The sequence below is a fragment of the Cyphomyrmex costatus genome, unplaced genomic scaffold (assembly GCF_001594065.2).
Source record: "Cyphomyrmex costatus isolate MS0001 unplaced genomic scaffold, Ccosl1.0 scaffold5, whole genome shotgun sequence".
Classification (NCBI taxonomy): Eukaryota; Metazoa; Arthropoda; class Insecta; order Hymenoptera; family Formicidae; genus Cyphomyrmex; species Cyphomyrmex costatus.
In genome coordinates, this window is record NW_017279267.1 from 1,303,102 (window position 1) to 1,313,785 (window position 10,684).

Sequence of the window (10,684 nt, forward strand, 5' to 3'; positions counted from 1 at the left end):
AGGGCACCACCTCCCGGGCGCTTCACGCCGATTAATTAATTAGTAAAATTCGCGTTTTTATGAACGCCACGATACAGCCGAGAGCATGGCGATACAGGATACTGGCTAGCGCATCTCGCGCAAAACTGCGATGAACTATCTCAAGTTAATTCAGCTCTTTTACCGAAATCATTAATTAATAGGCTGGCGTAACGAGAATACAAATTTACTGCACATCGCGCGATACTCGTTGATCCGCGTTGACAGGTAGGGCGAAAACCTATGTGGAAAAACCAAAGTTCGGTATGCGGCCTTATCACGGCGCCTCCGCGCTCGCTAGCAAAAATCCGCTTCGATACGATGTTTTGTGTAAATTCGAACTAGGATCTTACAAAGTATCGAAGCTGTACACCCATCAGGTAATGAGATATTAATTATTCACGAAAGTGATTTATTGCCCTTTTTTCCAGGAAATTCGGCATTTCCACACGCCGCGGCCACCAAGCTGGCCCTATATAATCGAGCGAAACATAGCTCTCCGATTCATTATTGTTCTATTTTTCGACAGTAATACGAAAAGTTATCACGAGCGAATCTAGCGAGTCTTTAAAGTCGTATACGATAAATTGATATTTGAGCAGCGTAACTCAATCGCGAGATACTCCGAAAGTACGCTACTAAGAGCCGAGAGTTGTAACAACACGAGCGTAAGTGTAATAATTAGCTAATTACTCAAATAATGCGCGTTCCGTCGTGTTCGACAAATTTTTATTTCCGCGATTTTTGCGCTCGTATCGTGCGTAGTACAATTCAATTAGATATTCAACTCGAAGCAAACAATTATTTAATTTCTTATTATTAAGTTAGTTTTTCTTATCCGGATAATTAATTCGCGGATTGTCGGTCTCTTTCTGTAGTTATTCTTTATTCTTTTTTTTGGATTATTCGCGAGTTACATTAATAAATTTATAATCATGGTCAAGTGAACAATGGTGAACCATCGTCTTTATTAACTGCTCCTTTCATTTTATTTTATTTTATTTTTTTTTTTGTGTATATATGCGAATGTGGGTGCGTGATCGAGTGAGTGCGAATCCGTCCCCCAGTGAGTAGTATTCCCCTCAACGATTTGGAATCAAGGGAACTGTGCGCCTCCCTCACGTGGCAGCCTTTTCCTCGCCCCCCTTTTTTTTTCGCTGCTACTCACTGGCCGTCGCGATCGGGAATTCGCCCGTTGTATTCGCGCATTCATTTTCGCCGGAATTCGCGCAACAAATAGTGTCTCGATTACTTCGCGTAATATTCGTGCACACGTCGCGTATCATAAGTAACGTTCGTCGCGATATCTCACCCCCAGTGAGTAGTATTCCCCTCAACGATTTGGAATCAAGGGAACTGTGCGTCTCCCTACGTGGCAGCCTTTTCCTCGCCCCCCCTTTTTTTTTTTGCGGCCGCTCCTCACTGGCCGTCGCGATCGGGAATTCGCCCGTTGTATTCGCGCATTCCTTTTGCCGGAATTTCGCGCAACAAATAGCGTCGCAGTTATTTCGCGTGATATTCGTGTGGTCGTTTCGGAAAACGAGAGGAGACGTTCGCCGCGGTACCTCTCCTCCGGTGAGTAGTATCCCCCTCAACGATTTGAAATCAAGGGAACTGTGCGCCTCCCTACGTGGCAGCCTTTTCCTCGCCCCCTTTTTTTTCTTTTTCTCGTTGCTACTCACTGGCCGTCGCGAAACCAAACTCAGCCGCGATATTCAGACGTCCATTCCAGGAACGTAATTTAATCTACATTCTTCTATATTTACTCCCTCTTAAGTTCTCGCGCTTCCTCTTTAAGCATATTAATCACGGATACAAGCGTATTTATATCCCCACTTGTTTTCCCACTTAACCGCAATGGCGAATACTTATCCTACAGGTTATGGGCTGCACCCGAAGGGGGTGTAGAGCGGGGTGGCAGGCCCAGAAGAGGAGGCTCTGGGCTCAGTTCGCCGGGTCGGGCGAGTTCGACGGGTCCGCGTTCCCTTTGGAACCGAATCCTCCAGGGCCGTTGCGTCCGATCGTGGAGACGACTGCCAGGACTCCTCCTCCTCCTCCGCCTCCGCGTCTCCGGGTCTCGGACCCACCTACCGTGTCGAGGCGCCCGAAGCCTCCGGACGCGGATTCGGCGGCCCCGGTCAGGATTCGGTCAGATTAACAGAGTTAACAAACAAATTCTGATTTGCGATTCATTTTCAGCAAGAATGCCAATTAATACAACCAGATTCTTTTTCAACGTTTCTTGATTTATCGTAATAACCCAAATTTTTTGACATATTTTGTAATAGCTCAAAATAGTACAATAAAATAAAAGATAAATATAATTAATAAATAATCTTTGTATTTATAATATTAATAATCTTTCATTTTTTTTCTTATATACGTGACATAATTGCACAAATTCCTTGCTTAATCCTTCTGCAATCTGAATTTCTTTTTGGCATGCGAAACTTCACTTTCAAATTTTCCTGAAATAAAGGAGAACAAAATCCAATTTCCCCTATTAAAATAACCGAGAAAATGATTTGGTATTTTATTTATAATAGAGATGTTGAAAAGTAACCTTGAATTTTTTCACGTTTTTTAAAAGTCTAGAACAGTAAAACTTCGATTGGATAAAATTACAAATAGAAGAAGCAAAAATATGATCGCAAACGAAAAATTAATTTTGATTATACAAAAAATTCTATTGATATCGAATTAATCTCTGAAATAATCTCGGAAATAATGAGGAACATAGCCGAGAGGCACTATTTTACAAACTTAGAACAAGACAATATTTGAAATCCGTGTCAATATGTCATTGCACAAAATGCAAACTCCGCACAAGGAATTCGGACAAACGAAAGTTTCGTTATTGCGAGCGGCTGTAAGCTCAGAAACTTTCTGGAACGAAGAGAGAAGTTGTATATATTTTCAACGCGAGGAGTCGCGTTTTCAAAGAGAGCGCGATGTTTCGTCGAGATTGATCAGACGTCGATCGGGAATCGAAGGGATCGTTTGTCGTGCTCGAAAGCTGTTTAGAAAGCAGGCAAAGTGTAGTGTTTCGTCGAATCGCCGAGTATCGATATCCCAACTTCGTCGCGAAGAAACTTCGCACTTTGTGAGAAACGTTGTGCATACGAATTTGTCCGCAGGCAAAGCGAAGCTTATCCTCGTCAAGGATTATAGAAAAGTGATGTTTCTTTCATTCCTTCACGAACAATCCAAGTTAAAAGTTTTAAGAATTTAATCAATATGTACGAAATTATATATACGTAAGCTCAATTATTAAATATTATAATAAAACATAAGACAAATTCTAAAATAATTTCTTTTGTATTTATTCTGTTGAATAATAAATAATTTTACACCAAAATTACTTTGAGTGTAAAATAAAATATAGAACGATCATACTTTGCGCCACTATTGTAACGCAGACTATAGTAATAGAAAATTTCGATAACAAGTTCCTAGTAAATAATTCGACGATTATTTTTTTAAGAATAAATCAATTATATTCAAATTATATTCACTATTTTTTTAAATACATGTAATAAATTAGTATTTCGTCTCAATATCTTGATGGTTTAATTATCCTAAAGCGTAATAAAACAAATGATAAAACTCAATATATTTTTAAATGTATTTTAAATGTATTGTTTTGTCTATACATGTTCAGCAATAAGTAAATTTATGTTAGCAGTAATTTATCTCGCAGATGCTCTTAATGATCTCTTACGTTTATCGACATCCTCTAATTTCCCATTCAAACTTCGTCTGGGAAGATCATGTCGACACGAACAACCGTTGCAATACCTGAGAAATCGGGTCCATCGCTAAGCCACAGTCAATTTACTGTCCCTGGACCAATTCTGCGAATACGGTCCGGGGATCGTGTCGAATGTAAGTTAGAAGCGGATGAGGAGAAGACGAGAAATGGACTTCGCGTAGCACAGAGGGGGAGAGAGAATGCTATCGCGGTAGAAGGCGCCTCTAATTCGATTATTTAGTTAGGTCAGGTTCGCTGTAGTTGGGTTAGCGTCAGCTGGGGCCAAAGGTTACTCGAAGGCACTCGTAACTCCTAATTGTATTTACTTACAATAAATCTTCTACCCTCGTCTATCCTGTATTTGATTAGCGGCCAATCTAGTAGCTACCCCTTCACGATGCGTTCCGAAACTTGCGACGTTTCTAGGTGCCAATAATATCACTGACATTTATGGTAATTTTCTGATTAACTGACTTTCAAACTTATATAATTTTATGTAACTCGTTAGATATTGCTAGTCTATCACTCACGGAAGAATATGTAGCATTTATGATAATTTTTTTACCACTAAATGCCATTAATAATGTGTATATTTACTGTATATCAATTATTAATTTTTCCCATGCTATTAACACTAGAAATACCGAGCGATCACATTACTACGTTTCTATTTTTTATATTAATATTATAGTTTTTATAAATATGTAAATAATAAATTGTGTAAAAAATATAATTCTAAATTTTTTTAATTTTACAATTGTTATGTCCTTTATATTAATAAAACATTTAATTCTTAATTATTTTCTTTATTTTCATAGTAATTTATTCATTTGGTCTTCTTAAGGAATTTCTACTATTAAAAGATATAATAATTTATTATAATAAACATTGTTACTGCGATTAATGTTAACGCTCCTTTTCTCTGAGCAATATCTTTAATCGGAAGGATTGATATTTATAAACTAATTAACTATAAACTAATAAACATATTATTATAATTTTATAAACTAAATCTAGACATATTTCGATATAAATGTAATTTATATACCCTGCATATTCTTAATATTTTTTTTTATGTTACAAGGCATGCACTTTAAGGAAGATTCTGTAAAATATTATATCGATCGCGGTAGAACGCCTCTCAAAGAAAGCCGAGGTTAAGCAAATCCTTGAGACGATGAAAGAAGACGGCGGCGGTAATCCCTGCGGGGTTTACAAAGATTAGGATGCAAATTTTGGAAAGCATTAGACGAAAGCGTCGACGGCGTTCCTCGTGAGGGCGAAATCCTTTTCGGCATCTATCGAGACGTTAAACCGATTCAGTATGCCATTAAAGCAGGTTATTCCCGTAGACGGGCCGAATCGATAGCCATGTTATGGCGAAACCACGCGTAAATTTCTACGCAGATGCCAGCGAGAACTGTGAGATGGGACTTGTAAAGTTTCATGAAGTAAGCGAACCTTCAGGGCTTTCATAAGTACAGAATTTGTTTGTGACTCGAAGAAAATTTCCGTCAGAATACACTGGAATTTTATCCACAGGGATTTTAATTGTGGACAATAAACTACGCGTTACATTATAAGACAGATATTTTTGAAGAAATGTGTCTCGCAACAAAAACCCCAAGTTACTTTTTAGTTAAAAGTGTGAGATTACATAATTTTTACATCATTGAGTGCAGTAGGTTGGAAGCTATTAAAATTCAATTTAAGCGATCACCGCATACTTTTAATTCCGTTGTAATTTTATCATGTTTTCGTACTAAGTTTATTTAAGCGTCAGTATATTTACCGAAAATCTCCTTCTATTATTGCAAAGATCTTGCATTTCAGAAGATCCCGTGAAGTATATAAGAACAACTTCTCAATGTGAGATGGTACAAAAATTAAAATGCAAATTTTTGCAGCTCAACGTTGATTCCTGTGAAAGCCAAAGAACACTCTACAAATTCTCTATGCGATCTATCAAACATTAATGTTCATGAACGAGAATAAAGTAAAATCCACATTGCTCAAAATTTACACGTTGAATTCTCGGTTGGATTATTGCGACATATTATGTTTTTAGAAAATATTTGTAAAGTTTGCGGAAATATGCACGCATTTACTCTCTTATATTTAATGAAGCTAGATGCACTTCTGTTTGCAACAAAAAGTTAGGAAGCCACTGAGCTCTTAACCACATACATACATACAGGAAAAGAAATAGAAGACTTTTTATTCCTAAGGAAAAGAGAATGAAAAATATATAAAGTATATAGGTACAAATGAGAGAGATGTACTTTTATCTTCTGCATATATTAATCTATTGTTCGCATCTAATGCATAGCAATAATGAGAAAAAGAGCAGAAAAAAACATCTTCGTTTGCACACGCTCATTTGCTGCAACATAACTACAAAATTTTTTAGTCGCTTGCAGAGAAGAATAGAAACATTATTTTTTCCTAAATAGGAAACATAATGTTGATAAATAAAAATATTCTCCGATTATACTTTGTTATATTTTATTAAAACAGTCAACGTCTTATCTGCGCGAAAGTTCGATAGACACTCAATTCTATAATAATTCCAACAATACGCGCTAGATGATAATCCTACCTGTAGATAATATAAACAAAAAGAAAAAATAAAGGAAAAAAACATATTTTATAAAAGAACATATATTTATTCCTCCACAATAAGTTACTTACACTAAAATTGCATTTTAAAATTAATTATATAATAAAATTAATATAAAATTTTGATAATTTAAAATTAATTAATTTTGATTTTATTCATTAAAATTAATAAATTTTAACGATTCAAACTTATTTTCTGGAAAATTTTATTTATCAAGTTATGTCGTTTTGTAGCAAATAAACGTATAATACTCGTACGTAAGGTAGTACACCCAGGAAGTATAGCATAAATTGATCTTTCCATAAAAAGATGTATAACATTCGATTCTCTCAATAAAGCATAGGATCAATAAAGAATAGGATTGCAAACAATATGGTTCTTTTTATCTTATTTGAGAAAAATCGCGTTAAGCAAAGATGCCTCTCAATTTACATAGTATCTAGTTATGCGTTATATGTGTATGCCTCAGAAGTTTAGTCACACTGTCGCAAAAACTTTTGCGAAGTATATGAACAATTTCTTCGAAACCAATATTCGAAAGTTTTACGAAATCACCCGAAAAGGGCTAGCTAATAGCGAAGTTTGGCACTTATAAAGTATATTTTTCACGCTCATATAGTCGCTCGTTTGAAGAAGTTTGTACCTGTTCATTGCAAACGCGCGCTTACGTGTGTGTGTGTGTGTGTGTGTGGATTTGCCAATAACAGACCCGACGCTTCTTTACTTGGAGAACGAAATTAAGGAGTCGGGCGCGCGCGGGTCCGGTAAAAGGTTTGCTGGTTCGTTACTGTAACGAACTTCTTCCCACTATCTGATCCGAATTCCGATCGTGTTGGAAACCTTCGAAAATAAACTTTTCCCTGGGCACCGTATTTGCGCTACTCTCAAAGTCTTATATCGTCTCGTTCTTACCGAGAAAAAGATATTGCAAACAGGAAATTCGTTTAAATCTCACATATGTAGGAAACAACAACGGTCCGTGACAATAAGAAAACACTTTTAACAACATTAAATTTAGTTCTCGTCCGTGAAATATAGCTGCGAGCGAGCGGTGCGAAGTAATGATCAAGTGAAAATGTAATAATATATAAAAATGAGATAAAAGTGACGAAGCGCGCACCGAATAAGAGACAATAACGTAATGTAGGGAAAATGAATTGTGGATATATATGATGCATGGCAATTAGTGAACACAAATATTAAGTATCATGGACAAGTATCATGATTAAATTCTCTCGCAACAGCGGTGCACAGCTCGGTGAACCGTGCACAATTCGGCCAACCTTTCGTTCATCCGCTTATTGATTTCATTTGCATTGATAATCCTTTCGCGAGCCAAACCAGCCGGTTATTATGCTTAATTTTCAAAGCTTATTATCTTGGTAATTGGCCAACTAAATTTCATTCTGTTTGGTATATACGCGTTCTATACAAACGCGTCGGAACTTCGCACATATAATGGCGATTTAAATGGCTTTTACGTGAAAACACTTAATTCGACTGAAGTGAGCAACTCCGAAATTTTCAACGAATTGTCATATAACGTGGCATTTATCACAAATTTCGATCACTGGCGTATTGTGACAGTTTTGAGAAGTACGCTCTACAATTAAATAGTTTCATATAACACACCCGTAAAAGACGTTTAATAGTTCCATACTTCAAATATTAATTTTGAATTAATATAAATAATTTTGAATTAATATAAATAATAAAAATCGAATATAAATAATAATTTTGTAAAAAAAATTCACATGCAATTCAATAATTACAATAAACATGCAGTCGGTGCTTAATTTTGTACTTTACGCTTTAAAGTATTGCAAGTTATAAAATATACGACTACAATTATAAATGTATAATTTTATATTTCTAAATTGGTAGAAGAAATATGTATATATATGTATACATATTTACTTATTTATATAACACTCAATGGCAACGACATAACTAAAAAAAAACAAAGTTTTTCAGAAAATAAGTTTAAACATTTTTAATCATTAAATTTTTGTAATATTAATTTTTAAATAATTTTGTTAACTGATAGAGGAATAAAAATACGTATTTTATTAAAGTATATATTTCTTCGTAATGTTCTGACTCGTTTTCTCAAGCAAAAATGACAATTTTTTTTAATTTTCTATTTAACTATGCATATGCGATTCGTGAATACCCTACAGTACCGCAACCACATGAATTTCCTGGTAATTGAGAGTACGGTTGAACGGTTCAAACAGCATAATAATAAATATTGCATGTAAGCCCTGTGGTCTCGTTCTTCATTGAATATAAATTAATGCATTTTACATGGCAATATTAGTGCAATTAAAAAGATTCGATTTCATAAATATAGCAATAACGAAGCAGATAATTGTTAGTCATTACTTCGCGTGAAGAAAAATTTAGAAACAGATCTTCTTTTATTCTATTAATTTTTATAATTCTTTGGAAAGCTTATTCTCTTTAAAGATTTAATTCTAAATAATATCAGTCATCTAATTAAAAAAAAATAATTTCTGATTATTAATATGTATCGGTATGATTAGTGCGATAGTAGATTACACTTGTGTGTATTTAGATGTAAAAATTTTCATTGATATTAGTATGATAAAATCAAATTTGAATTAATTATTTGAAAATCCATATGTAAAAAATATAATATTTGGAGAATTAAAAAGAAACTATTTTTTACAACAATAGTAACTCCAAAATTTTCAATTTTCCAAAAAATGACTTTTTTTTAATTTGTAGACTCTTTCAAATAACCAATTTTTTTATCGGCTTAATAACATCTTACTGAATCACTAGTTATTGTTATAATCAATATGTTATAATTCGAGAAAATACGACAGGCATGAAAAGGATCGCTATCTGCCATCCTCAAAAATGCTGGATGCATTTTAGAACTTGACAGAACGTGCGCCCGGGTGTAAAATCAATTTTCTCACGAGGCATGTCTTTTCCGGGATTACAAAACACTTCGACAGCCGCTTGGCATGGCAAAGTAAAAGTCGCGGATCGAAAGTCGCGCCGGATGTAAAGGAAATAAACGAAGCGAGGAAGCGTGCGAGACATTCTAAAGCCGATGGGGGCAACGAGAGCGTGAGAAAGAAAGAAAGAGCGAGAGATTGGGATCTGGCAGCTTTGTCGAAATGTTTCTTCATCCTTCGTCGAATCGTATTGCCTCGTGGCAAATGTATGTGCATAGCTTGAATGCGAGAAAGCGTAGGCACTCACCGATCTGACGTTGCAAAAGACATGTAAAACGCCGAGAATGATGACGAGACCAAGAACGAAAGACAAGCGTGTGAACATGCGAAGTCAGTCGGTCGGTCGGTCGATGAACACAAGTTTTTGTATAATATAAATGACGTGTAACTTCGGCACTTTGGACGATTGGACTTTTTCTAAACTCGCATTGTCGAGTGCATCTTATCGCCGAAATCTGTTTTCCATACGTAAATGCGATCCCATAGAAGGTGAATCAATAACTTTTGCGGAAAGAACGTATTTCACGTCGAGAAGGATCCTTTGATACGGAGGGCATGAAGATTATATTCCGTACGGTTCTCTGCGGATGCTTCGAGGCATGATATATTGCTACGCGATACATCGATCTCTACTTTTAATCACATTGCTGCGAGATTCGCAATATATCTTGTTGCGGTCAAAGCACCATCCAAGTTGAAATCACTAAACAAATAATCCGTAACCGATAATAAATAGATCAATTTACTTAATTTCAAGCAAATCGTAAACATACTTATTCATATTCAATAACAATATTGTTAACAAATAGTGACAATACGACAAAAATTATTATACGCGTTATTATTTGCGCGAGGAATTTATGCTCGACATTTCCGTTACTTTCAACCTTGTAAAATCGATAAAGCTCTTGCGGCAACTTGAAAAATGAGAGAAAAAGAAAGGAAAGCGGAAGAAAAAAGAAATAAAAGGCGATCGAAAAGCGTTCTATAAAGCAAACGAAGGAGAAAACGCGGGAGATGTGTGTTTGCGTAGACGAAGCAGCAAGGTTAAAAACGAAGGGGTCCTGTCAGAAAGCTTCTTCGCGCTCGCATACGATGTAGCATACTTGCAAATCCATGTTTCCTTGGGAGAATCTCACATTGCGTGTGGATAAACGTTCCCTTTGCCGTAACTATATATTTCTAGACGAATGTAAGCATCGAAGCGAGTACGCACGATCGAAAGAGAGATACTTATGCGTCGTAACCTCTTTCTTTGGCATACGTTGCCCCGTCCCTCCTCCCCCCCCCCCCCCCCCTCCCCCG

At 35.9% G+C, this 10,684-nt stretch overlaps 1 protein-coding gene across 1 annotated transcript in view; it reads right to left on the bottom strand.

The window, feature by feature from the left end:
- Window positions 1–10,684, bottom strand: part of LOC108778264 (uncharacterized) — a 254,792-nt gene that overhangs the window by 79,922 nt on the left and 164,186 nt on the right. The gene's annotated exons all lie outside the window — the stretch shown is intronic.